Genomic DNA, 12967 nt, shown 5'->3' with positions numbered 1-12967 from the left:
CTTGCTAATGAAGAGTGGCTTTGCATTTTCACAACACGGAAATTAAAACAACACTAAAACTAGACATAGCAATCAGGGGTTAGTGTTAACGTGAACAGTGACTTTCTTACTGGTTCACGGACACTTATTTTTTTTAACTTAGAAGAAACTGTAAAAGAGCAGGCATAATGGCACATGCCTTTAATCCCAGCATGGAGGAGTCAGAGGTAGGCAGATCTCTGAGAGCTTGAGGCCTATCTGATCCACATAGTGAATTCCAGGATAGCCAGAGTTATATAGTGAGACCTCGGGTCGCTGAGAAATAAACAAAAGGAAGAAAGAGAAACTGCAAAAGAAAAATTACTTCCGGTTGACCCTATTGAAATGTACAGCTGACTATTTTGCTTGAAATTTTCTCTTATTTTGAATTCAATAATTTCTCTTTCTCAAAAGGCCTCATTTTATATCCATGAAGGGAACCACTCATTTTTATTTATAGAGACAGTATTCAGGCACTAGAAGTTCATTTTTTTAGGGGGCAGACAGGCAGTTAACGTTAACCGTTTTTTCCATGGGCCTCTGTGTCTCAGTGTCTTTCTGAGGAAATCTTTGCAGGTAAAATGGCTCTGAAGTGGTCACACAAACCACTCATCAATTGGTGGCTCACTCTTACTTGTCATTATGATAAGCCAAGTTGTTGGTTATGTGTTGGCTGTACATAAAACAGTTTGTTCTGTTCTGCTGGCAAGAGTTATAAATCAGACTCCTCTGATCCAAAGCTATATGTTAGCTTTTGGGGAGATGGCTTCAACAAAGCGCTCTTTTCTATGTGCTTTCCCAAATCAGATCAATTATATATTTTATTTGAAAAAGTAGATTTTGCTCTAATCTGGTAATAATTCATTTTCTTAAAGTCATTGCTGGAGGGTTTCCAGCCACCTTCTGGATAATACTGGGGAATACTGGTGTAGTGTTGCTGTCTTTCCTCCAAGCTGCATACTTGGGAGGTTTGGTTTGGTTTGGTTTGGTTTTTCGAGACAGGGTTTCTCTGTGTAGCCCTGGCTGTCCTAGAACTCACTCTGTAGACCAGGCTGGCCTCGAACTCAGAAATCCTCCTGCCTCTGCCTCCCAAGTGCTGGGATTAAAGGCGTGAGCCACCACTGCCCAGCCGATACTTAGGAGTTTTTGTTTTTTCCTTTGTTCCTGTAACTTAAAAAATACCAAACAAATAAAGTTCCAAAGTTTTGAAAGAACCCAAGAGAAATATAAGATGTGTATCTCAGAGAAACAATTGTCTACTTGTATTGTATAGTGGTGGCTGATAGTCTTACATGTGACTTTTGTACTGGAAAATCCTGTAAAATCCTGAAATCCTGTAGATTCCCTTCCTGCAGGCTGGGAGCGGCACACAGTTGGGAATATTCTTGCCTAACTACATAAACCCAGAAGGATTTCCATTCCTGTTTATACAAGTCGTAGTTTCAACTCCGAGAGACCAGTTCACTGAAATACACATCAGTCACTCGAGTGCTCCATTATAAACTATGCCATAGCATTTAACTCTCAGAAGCTTTTAAATTGTGAGCTGGAGAATTGCTTAAAGATTATGTCAATAGTCATTTCCTGTGCATATGAATGTGACTGAGAAACCTCACATACACATCTGCCCTCTGGAACCAAGCAGGCTGAGGGAGGCGATGGATCTTACCTACTTCCTTAGATGTGTAGGGACATTGCAAACAGTGGGAACTCCATGAAACGTGACTGCAAACATTAGAATTTTCAAATAAATACTGAAGCTTGATTTAATTGTTAAAGTATATTTTACTATAAGCCACCTCAATTCTCTCTGTAGATGAATACATATACCATGTGGAACAAAAAACTCCTTGACATTAAAATTGCCATACTGGTAAGGAGCCAGGTGATGGTGCCACACGTTTATTCCCAGCACTTGGAAGGCAGAGGCAGGCAGATCTCTGAATTCATAGGTCAGCCTGGTCTACAGAGCGAGTTCCAGGACAGCTGGTGAAAACCCGTTTACACTCTGTAGCCTCACTGCTGTCAGCCCAGCTGCTGGAGTCATGTGACACCAGCTAACAGCTAAATGAAAATCAATATACAACAGTAGAGACAGGAGTGTTGAGGGAAGGTAAACAGTGGGGAACTCTGCAGAGACATAACAGGCTAGAGGTATGATTGCATTTTGGGGATGGGGTTGAGGGGGGACACACAAGAAGCTGTCATGAAGAGGCAGACCAAAACTAGCTGGACTTAGTTACACCTTGCCAGAAAGCAGCAGCATTCAGTGACACTCGGTCCTGTTTCCTCTCCATCCACCCAGAGTCTAGAGTGAGTGAGAATGGCAATACCTTACCATAACACAGGCCTGCTTCAGTAAGCCACAGTCTCTCCTCTTCCCATAACCTCCCCAGACCTGTAACCAGGAGCGCCAGCCACTGAAAGGTTCTGCTTGCTTAGAGTAGGGTCTGCCTTCCTCCTGAAGCAGGGATCCAGGTCTAGTGAAACTTAGGGAGAGAAACATGAGAGGCAAACTTGACTCTAGAAAAGGATCTAGATCGCACCTACTAGGTGAGGTGGAGACCGGCAGTGAGTGGATACGCCTGACGAAGACGGCGGTTTGCTCTGGAGGGGAGTGCTCACCACTAATTGTCATTGGCTTTTAACTTACCTTCCTTTGAATTGAAGGCCTCCAAGGGCAGATTCCTCCTAGAATAAAATCATGTATACCTTGAAAATGCAAACTTCAAGCTGGTCATGGTGGCGCACACCTTTGATCCCGACACTTGGGAGGCAGAAACAGGTGAATGTCTGAGTTCGAAGTCAGCCTGGTCTACAAAACAAGCGCCAGAACCTGGAGTTATGAAGAGGGGGGCTTCTCTCAGTAAAAGAAAGAAAGAAAACGCAAACTGAGCAAGATAATAAACTTTCAGTTCAAACTTAAGGAAGGAGTGCGTGGGCCTCTAAGTCCCCCAAGCTGCCTTCTGTGTATAAGGCTCAAGATGTATGGGGTTCTGACACTGAATCCAAGACTCACATAAAAACCAGGCGCAGAGCACATGCCCGTAATCCACTTACAGCATGGTGGCAGGCGGAGGCAGGAGAAACTCTGGACCGTAGTGTGCATACTCACTGATGAGCATTTAGAAATCCTGTATTAGGGTTCTCTAAAGAACAGACCAGTGGGATGGATGTATATGTAAGAATTAATGAGACTGGAGAGGCCATTCAGCAGGTAAGTGCATTGGCTGCTCTTCCAGAGGACCAGGGTTTGATTCCTGGCACTCAAATGGTAATTAACAACCATCTGTAACTCCAGTTTCAGGAAACCCATCACCCTCTTTCAGCCTCTGCAGGCACCACACACACACATGTTATGCAGTCTTGCATGCAGGCAAAACATTCATACATATAAAATGAAGGTAAAATTAAAAATAAAAAATATTAAGTCAGCTTACATTAAAATTGCAACAACAGTGGTCTCACACCTGAAAGTCTGAAAAATGGGTATAAGGTGGCCTCAGCAGTCCTGTCTGGAAGTTTCTTAGAGAGTTGTTTACCCTTAATCCATGATGAAAGATGCAGGTCCTGATATCCGTGAAGGAAGCCTCACCACAGCAGGGTGAATTAACTCTGGGGCTTGAGGGAAGGAGGAGAGAAAAAACAGCAAGCAGTCTACCACAGTTCTTTGGTTGAGGCACCCTGCTAATAATTCTAAAAACTAATATAATTCTATTATGTGGCAAGGTGACAGTAAACCAACCAAAACAGAGACCCCTTCTCAAACAAGATGGAAGGTGAGACCTGACCTTCAAGAGTGTCTGCTGGTACCCCCATATATGCCTGCACTCAAACACACATATGTATTCATGAGCACATGTACAATTCACATGGAAGGAAGGAGAGAGGGAAGGAGGGAAAGGAGGAAAGGAGAGAAGGGGGAATTCCAGAATAACAGGAAGTCAATAAGATGTCATTGCTCACACAGAATAAGCAACGATTTATTCTGGAGGCAAACATGGCTCAGAAAATCAGATTTGGATTACCTCAAATAACATGGTTTTTGTTTCTTTGTTTTGTTTTGTTTTTCAAGACGGTTTCTCTGTTTAGCCCTGGCTGTCCTGGAACTCACTTTGTAGACCAGTCTGGCCTCGAACCCAGAAATCTGCCTGCCTCTGCCTCCCAAGTGCTGGGATTAAAGGCGTGCGCCACCATGCCCGGCCAAATAACATGTTTTAAGAAAGCAACAGTTCATGAAGTTTTCATAGCAACAGAAATAAATTCATAGTAACAAATACATTTATCAGTCAGCACATTTCTTAAATACATAGGTGAAACCATCAAAAGGCTGGTTTCACACAGTAGGCACAGTCTTGGCTATAGGATCTACAGCTAAAGTGCCTAGGATCTGGTTCGGTCTCTAAGATAGAGGTCAGCAGGCTATGAAGTACACATGATACTCCCCTAAGGATGGGTTCTATTCACTGGGACCTAAAGATAACAGTCTAGAGGAGGGGAGAGTCTGGGATAAACTTTTAGGTAAGGTCTACTGCCACAGCCAAAAAGTCACCAGGTAGTAGTCTGTTGCCATGTATTGTAATGCTAATTCTGTACGAAAGGTCTAGGCTTAAGAGTGAATTCTCAGCTGGGCGGTAGTGGCGCTCGCCTTTGATTCCAGCACTTGGGAGGCAGAGGCAGGTGGATTTCTGAGTTCGAGACCAGCCTGGTCTACAGAGTGAGTTCTAGGACAGCCAGGGCTATACAGAGAAACCCTGTCTCCAAAAAACAAAACAAAACAAACAAACAAACAAAAAGAGTGAATTCTCACCTTTACAGGCTTTTATTGTACAAACCTTGTTCCTGGATTTGAAACTATTGATTAAATAAAATTGGCTACAGCCAATTACTGGAGGAATCAGAGGTAGGTGGGTTTTGATTTACCTGGTTGGGGGTGGAGAAAAGAGAGGAGAAAGAAGAGACCCGAGAGAAAAAGCAGGAGAGGATGAAGCCACAGTCTGAGTGTATCTTGTCCCTCAGTTCATCTGCCAGGTCCTGGAATTTACAACTTGTCTCACTTATTAGTCCTAATGTTCGTCTACAGGAAGAAGGGAATCAACTTAGATGGTGTTCTAATAAGCCCAATATAAGAAAAGAAGCAGAAGAGTTTGGAGGCCAGGTTGAGTTTTGAATGCTGACTATGAATTGACAGAAATGATGTAAGGAGCGGAAGAAACCTACATGTGAAATGCTGTTTAAACCAGAAACAGCAAGATTCATAAATTCTTCTGAACACTGACTCGAGAGACAGGAGACGCCTGCTTTCGTCTCTTAAATGTTTAAATGTATTAGCAGGATGTGTGTGCACACTTGTGCACAGGGGCACACCTTGGTGCTTGTGTGTGAAGTTAGAGAACAATTTGAAGGAGTTGATGCTTCTCTCGTTCTACTTTTACGTGGACTGGGGGTTGAACTCAGGTTGCCAGGCTTGCAGTGCAAGCACCTTTACCAGACAACCGCCTTTACTGCCTGAGCAATCTCACCAACCCCATTGTCTGCTTTTCTTGTGTCCTTCTTCTTTTTTTTTTTTAAGATTTATTTATTTATTTTATGTATATGAGTACACTGTAGCTGCACAGATGGTTGTGAGCCTTCATCTGGTTGTTGGGAATTGAATTTAGGACTTCTGCTTGCTCTGGTCAACCCTGCTCGCTCAGTCCCTGCTCGCTCCCGTCCTTATTATTATAAACAAGTACACTGTAGCTGTCTTCAGACACACCAGAAGAGGGCATCAGATCTCATTATGGATGGTTGTGAGCCACCATGTGGTTGCTGGGATTTGATCTCAGGACCTTCAGAAATAGCAGTCAGTACCCACTGAGCCATCTCACCAGCCCTGCTTTTCTTGTAAAGGGTGCTTGCAATTTGCATTTTCGCCCTGTGTGGTTAGCAAGCAGATGAGAAGGGTGTGTCTGTCTTCTATTCCTCCCCAGCGCAGCAAGTTTTCCAAGGTCTTGGAGCGTGCTCACAAAGCATGACACCCTCTAGGAGGTGGGCACAGGGGTCTCTGACACATATGCATAACATACACACTGAGGATATTTAAATTCCCTTTCCATGTAGCTGTAATTGCAATCTTATGCCCTCCAGTTCCTTTCAGTTAACTTACTCCATGTCAATCACTCTATTTTCCCTTAGAGACTCCTGAGAACAGCATGCTTATTGTCCTTTAAAAAGGAAACTGGCGAAGTTTGAGAAAAGAGTCATTAATTCCTTATTGTAACTCACTGGAGGTTTAATGGGATGTTAATTGCAGGACATAATTTATATTAGACTATGATTGAGGGATAAATAACCTTACTTTAACCTTAGTTTAAATTTTTCAGCTACTTACATTCTTGACTGGTAATTTTTTCAGCAGTGCGAGAAGCTGTATTATTTTACGTAACATAACTAGCTGTATTATTTTACGTGACGTAACTAGGTTGGTGAAACCTAGTTCATTTAGCAACTTAGCAAGGTCTCGAGGTTGCTTTGTTCTCCGAGGTCAGTGTTCCTCCTTGCAGAAGATCAGGGAGAAACTGCGGGCATTCTTACACAGATGAGGACAGGCAGAGGAAGATCTACTTCCTCCCACGTGTGTGTACTCATCAAAAAGAAAACCTTCCCCCAAAGGCTCCTAGGGACTTCTCTTCCCATTGGACAGTTGGAACCATTTTAAAACATCCTCTTAGGTTGAGAATTTCTCATGACGGGATTTAAGTAGTTGTTTTCAAAGCTTAATAACTCGGAAGTTAAGTTAAATGGAGAAGGAAAATCCTAGTGTTTCACATTGACAATTAAGCTGCGTGGCTGTTTTAGATCCAGACAAAAATCATAAGTAATTTAGGTAATTTTCAACAAAATTATCTCAGTAAAGTTCATGTGCTTTAAGTATTTAAGCATCAAGTTTCATCTAGATCAATGCCCTATTTTCTGACAATTCAATGTATTTTCCACAGATTTGGAATTTTAAATTGGACAAAATATATAAGTGCTACGATTATCTCAATGTCAATATTATGTTTAAAAATAATCTTGCCGGAGGGTGAAAGGCTTTTATATAGGAAAGTCATGCATTTCTGACTAGGGTCATTTATGTTTCTCTTGCATTAACTTGACTTTGACATGCTTACGACTGAGCTCCAGAGCACAAGGATGTGGCTGTTACCACCAGTTCCTACCAGTTCCCACCAGTGTTCTCTTAGAACACCTCGGAGGTCTTCAAGTCACTCTCCACTATAAGCAAACACTGATGGCTAAAGGGATTAATTTACTAATGGGAGTTACATGTGGAAGTAACGATTTCAGAGTCTGACCACCTGGAGAAAAATAATATTCACATGTATTTCTAGAAATAATAACTTTCTTTTTGAGACATGGTCTCTGTATTTAGTCCTGTAACTCACCGTGTGAACCAGGCATTTCTCAAACTCACAGAGATCCTCCTGCCTCTGTCTCTAGAGTGCTGGAATTAAAGGATGCACCATCATGCGGGCTGGAGAGATGGCTCAGTGGTTAAGAGCACTGACTGCTCTTCTAGAGGTTCTGAGTTCAATTCCCAGCAACCACATGGTGGCTCACAACCATCTGTAATAGGATCTGATGCCCTCTTCTGGTGTGTCTGAAGACAGCTACAGTGTAAACAGTGTACTCATATACATAAAATTAATTAATTAATTTAAAAGAATGCACCACTATACTCAGCGAAATACAAAGCTTTTAAAAAGTAATTCTGGTTCTATTACCAATGGGCAGTTGTTGTGTAGTGCTATTATATTGAAATCATGACGTTTCCCCTGAGGTGCATTTGCAGGTGGCAGCATTGACTCAATTCATTAGTGGAGAGGCCAGAAAGAACCTCTCCCCGATCTGCTTACTGCTGGAGAGTGCTGGATCCAGTCCATGGTGCCAGAGACGATGGCTTAAAGTTATGTTTTAAGCTTAAATTAGTGTGCTTAAGAAACCTATAAAGCAAAACCACATCTACTCCGTAAGCCCCGCTTGCCCAAGGACAAATAACTTCATAGAATGCTGGGTCAGTTGTCCTTGTAAGGTAACAACTCCCGGTTTCAATTCCATGAGCAAGTTTGGTTGCCCCAACTGCACAGGTTGCACTTGATAGGCAGGAGACACGAAAGCAGGAAGTACGTCAGCATGTATACTTGCCCCCAGTTGGTCAAAGGTAGTACGTAGCCTTGTGGGTTTTGCCTTTATAAATGCCTGAATAATAAGTACATTCTCTGGGAATCTAGGGTACGGGCCTGGCTATTGTCTATTTCCCTGGCCAGTATTTAAAATTAGCTTCATATTTTGCTAAAAAATTGTGATAGTGGACTTATTCTTTCCCAGTGGAATTAACAGGAGGTAGAGAAAAATGGGAGAGTTTTCTATAGGCCTCAGATGCTATTTGATGACATTCTTAGCTTGGTGTTGGTATAAGCCAGTGGTCTGCTAAGAGGATAGATTCCAAAAGGGTTATTTTTTTTTTTTCTAGTAGGTACAAGATGTTAGTTCAGACAGAGAGCTGTGCAAAGAGTGGCTGTTCCAGAGGAAGTAGCCTCCGGACTTGCACCATTCCAGTCTCTCCAGAGCACTGAGGTTCTAATCAGTCTATACCTGCAGACACAGCTTTTCTCATTCGCATACTGTGAGGGCACAAACCTAACGAATTTTTAAGATTTTTGATGCACTTTAGGTCAATTTTTGTCCATGATGTAAGTTAAGGACCCAAGTTCATCAACTGCATTTTTTTTCCGGGGTAAGGGGTATATGACCATCCTGTTCCCATAGCACCATTAGTTGGAAAGTGCCCTTTCTCCCACTGAATGTCTTTGGCAGCCTTGTCAAAAATCAGGATCCATAGGTGAGACACAGAATTCAAAGTTGTTGGCTTCAGAAGTTTCATTAGTTTCTTTTCTCATTGTTTTCCAGAAGCAACTTAGGGCAAGAAGAGATACATTTGGGTTGTGGCTTAAGAAGGGGTACTGCCCTTCAGGATGGGAAGGTGTGATAGAGGGACGTGAGACAGCCATTCCTATTGTTCCTATTGCGGCTGCAGGCAGTTCGCTAGAGATGGATGCTTGCATTCAGCAGGCTTCCTCTCTCTTATGCAGTCTGGAACCCAACCCAAGGGATGGTGCCACCTATTGAAAATTGGTGCAGTAAAGACACCAAAATAGCCACTCCTTAGATGAAAAAAAAAAAAGGAGAACATTATTCCAAACTGTCAAAGGCTGTCTCCTGAGAAAGCAAGAAGTGACAAGGGAAAGATGTTCAGGGTTAAATGGGACCAGAAGAAAGTGGGCTTGTGAACTGGAGTGGGGCTTGTGAGCAGGGACTGAGGGAGCCTAGAGGCTAACTCGACTTTGTCAAGTTAGTAGGCACCGCAGTCAGAGGTTTGTTTATTTTATTTATGTGAGTACGCTGTCACACACCAGAAGAGGGCACTGGATACTGGCACAGATACTTGTGAGCCAGCAAATGGTTGAAGTCATGACCTCCGAAGAGCAGCCTGGGCTCTTAAAGACTGAGCCATCTCTTCAGCTCCACCACAGCCATGTGTTAATGGCCACAAGTTTCTCTTGCCAGAGATAAGGAGAGTGACTCCCCTTTTTACCAAGCAGAAACTTTCTTTAAGCCCTGAGGGGAATAGGGGCCTTTGTCTAAATACCCAACCTGCGGGGGAGAAACCTTTCTCAGGGGACCAGACACCAATATTCAGGGTAGGGCATCTCTACTCTCTGAAAACTCCCTCAAAGACACCCTCAGATATATCTCTTAATGTTGGAAAACTGAAAACCACCCACACCCCAGAAACAGGTGCTCCTGTTCCCCACCTGCCTAAAATGTCTCAACATCAGTGTAAGATGGTGACTGCACTGTAGCAGTCCTCTGTGTGTGTGTGGGGGGGGGCACACTTGGACCAGCTCATGTATGCTGCCTGGTTGGCAGATCAGTGTCTGGGAGCTCAGCTGAGACTGAAGGTCTCTTCCTATGGGGTTGCCCTCCTCTTCTGGTTCTTCCATCCTTTCCCTAATTCAGCCGTGGGGTCCCTGACTTCAGTCCAATGGTTGAGTATAAGTATGTGGTTCTGTCTCATTCAGCTGCTGGTTGGGCATCTCAGAGGACAGCCATGCTAGGATCCTGTCTGTAAGCATCAGTAATAGTGTCATGCCTTGGTGCCTCCCCTTGAGATGGATCCCAAGTTGGGCCAATCACTGGACTGCCTTTCCCTCAATCACTTCTTCGTTTTTGTTCCTGCAGTTCTTTTAGACAAGAACAGTTCTTGGTTGTGAGGGACCCTAAGTGCTTTTTCCAGTCCCACACCCTCCTTACAGCTTCTCCCTCCCTCCTGGCGTCAGTCAAGGCTAGGCCAGGTTCCACTGTCCACTCACAGGAACATTCTTGAGTAAAGAATTCTCAGAATGTAGTGAATGATAGTTACCTGACCCTCTGGAAAGTCTCAGGTAGAGTTCAAATGCATGCCATGCTTGCTAGCCAATAGATTTAAAGGTCTATATGCTTAGCCAATAAGTTTGAACTGTAACCTTACCGATGTAACCTGTGCCCCAAAGAAGTACAAAAACTGTTTGTAATGGCCATTTGGGGTCACCTTCTAGTAACTAGTCTTGAGGTGTAAGACAACGCCTCCCTCGGTCAGTGTTACTTCAAGATGACCCCGAGTGAGACACTAAGATGCAGGTTGGTGCAAAAGCAAAAGGTTTATTTTCCGCTCATTAGAGTCAACCCTCAATCAGTCCTTCTGTCCTATACAGAGTCAACCCTCAATCAGTCCTTCTGTCCTATACAGAGTCAACCCTCAATCAGCCCTTCTGTCAGATCTCATTACAGATGGTTGTGAGCCACCATGTGGTTGCTGGGATTTGAACTCAGGACCTTCGGAAGAGCAGTCAGTGTTCTTAACTACTGAGCCATCTCTCCAACCCATGTGTTTATGTTTGTTCCTCCTTCTTACATGACCCAGGACAAAGTGGTCTAAAGAAATAGCTAGCTAGCATTTGGGGCCCAAGACAAAGATTCTAAATTCCTCTGTTTGGTTCTGTATCTTTTTTTTTTTTTCAGTGTTAGATTTGTAGGTCTAGTAGAAGGGTTCTGAGACAATTATCCCCTAGAAGATATTTATTAGGAGGGTCATATCAATACCGTAGAGAAAAGAATGGGGTTCTGGGGAGAGAGCCTTCAGTTCAAGATAAAGGTCATTTTTCTCTTACAAATGTTTGGAGGGTTGGGGGGGGGGGCTCCACACCATGTAATCTGTTCTAGGAAGTGTAGGAGTCAGAGACACGAAGGACGAAGGAGTCAGAAGGCACGAGATAAGAGAGTAAAATTGTAATTCAAATCTACTCTTCTCTGAAGCAAGTGGTGGGCTGGGTGGATGGTGCTGAAGGGTTGAGAGTATGGGAGTACCTTGCAAGGACACAGTAGGTGTTTCCTGTCTGCTGTTTGAAAAGAGGCTTCAAGGAGTGGGAACTGACTTGGGTGGACGGGGTCTATCATCTAACAGCCGTTCATGCGTGTGTGTGTGTGTGTGTGTGTGTGTGTGTGTGTGTGTACATATTTCTGCGTCAGGTGCCTTCCTCACTCAGTCCCCACCTTATTAGTTATTTGTATTGTGTGTACGTGTAAATACATATGTGTGATAGATCACTCTTCACCTTATTTTTTTGAGACAGAATATTATTGAACCTGGACCTCAGAGATTAAGATAGACTGGCAGTTGGAGTTCAGAGCTCAGAGTAAAGACACAGAAAGCAGAAAGAGGCCAGAGTCTGACCTCAGCAGATAAAACTATTTCAATAATGAAGGTCAGACACTACAGTGGAGAGTAATGAAGACTGCAATGGCCTTGCTTTACTGGAATTGTTTGCTCAACCATGACAGATTATCCTGGGATCATTTCAGCAAACATTCCTCTCTAGGTGTGGCTGACAATAACTATTGCGAAAGTCAGCTGTAATCTCACAGGAATCTTGTTTGTAAACCTTCCCCGGGAAGCCACTGAGGTCCAGGGGTCCTCCTTTGCCCACATCCCCAGTGCACGGGGATTTTATGGTGTCCAAATTTCCTTCTCTGTTGCTGTGTATAAAACAATGACCAAAACCAATTTAGGGTGAAAAGGGTTTACTTTGCTTTACAACTCTACATCATAGTTCATCATTGAAGGAACTCAAGGCAGGAATTCAAGGATGGAGCCGAAGCAGAAGCCATAAATTAATGCCACTTACTGGCTTGCTCTGCACAGCTTGCCCAGCTTGCTTTCTTATACAACCCAGGGCCACATGCCCAGAGTGGGTACCACCCATAGCAGGCTGAGCCCTCCCACGGCAATCATGAATCAGGAAAATTCTCCATAGACATACCTACAGCCAATTCCATAGAGGTGATTCCTCAGTTGATGTTCCCTCAACTTTGAGGGAAGCTCTAGTTTGTGTCAAGTTGACAAAAGATAAGCAGCAAGCCCTTTACCCACAGAGCCATCTCTCCAGCTTCTTTCAGAAGAGAGAGAGAGATGGGATGATTTTTTTTTCCAACTTAAGAATTCGATTTTTATGGGCTGGCGAGATGGCTCAGTGGATAAGAGCAGTGATTGCTCTTCCTAAGGTCCTGAGTTCAAATCCCAGCAACCACATGGTGGCTCACAACCACCTGTAATGAGATCTGACACCCTCTTCTGGCGTGTTTGAAGACAGATACAGTGTACTTATGTATAATAATAAATAAGCCTTTGGGACAGAGCAAGCAGGGACTGAGTGAGCAGAGTTGACTGGAGCAAGCAGAGATCCTAAAAAATTCAATTCCCAACAACCACATGAAGGCTTACAACTGTACAGCGACAGTGTACTTATATACATAAAATAAATAAATAAATCTTAAAAAGAATTTGATTTTACTTTTTCATGTATATATT

Source organism: Mus musculus, chromosome 1, assembly GCF_000001635.26.
Source record: "Mus musculus strain C57BL/6J chromosome 1, GRCm38.p6 C57BL/6J".
NCBI classification, from domain to species: domain Eukaryota; kingdom Metazoa; phylum Chordata; class Mammalia; order Rodentia; family Muridae; genus Mus; species Mus musculus.
Note: the sequence above shows the minus strand (reverse complement) of the source record.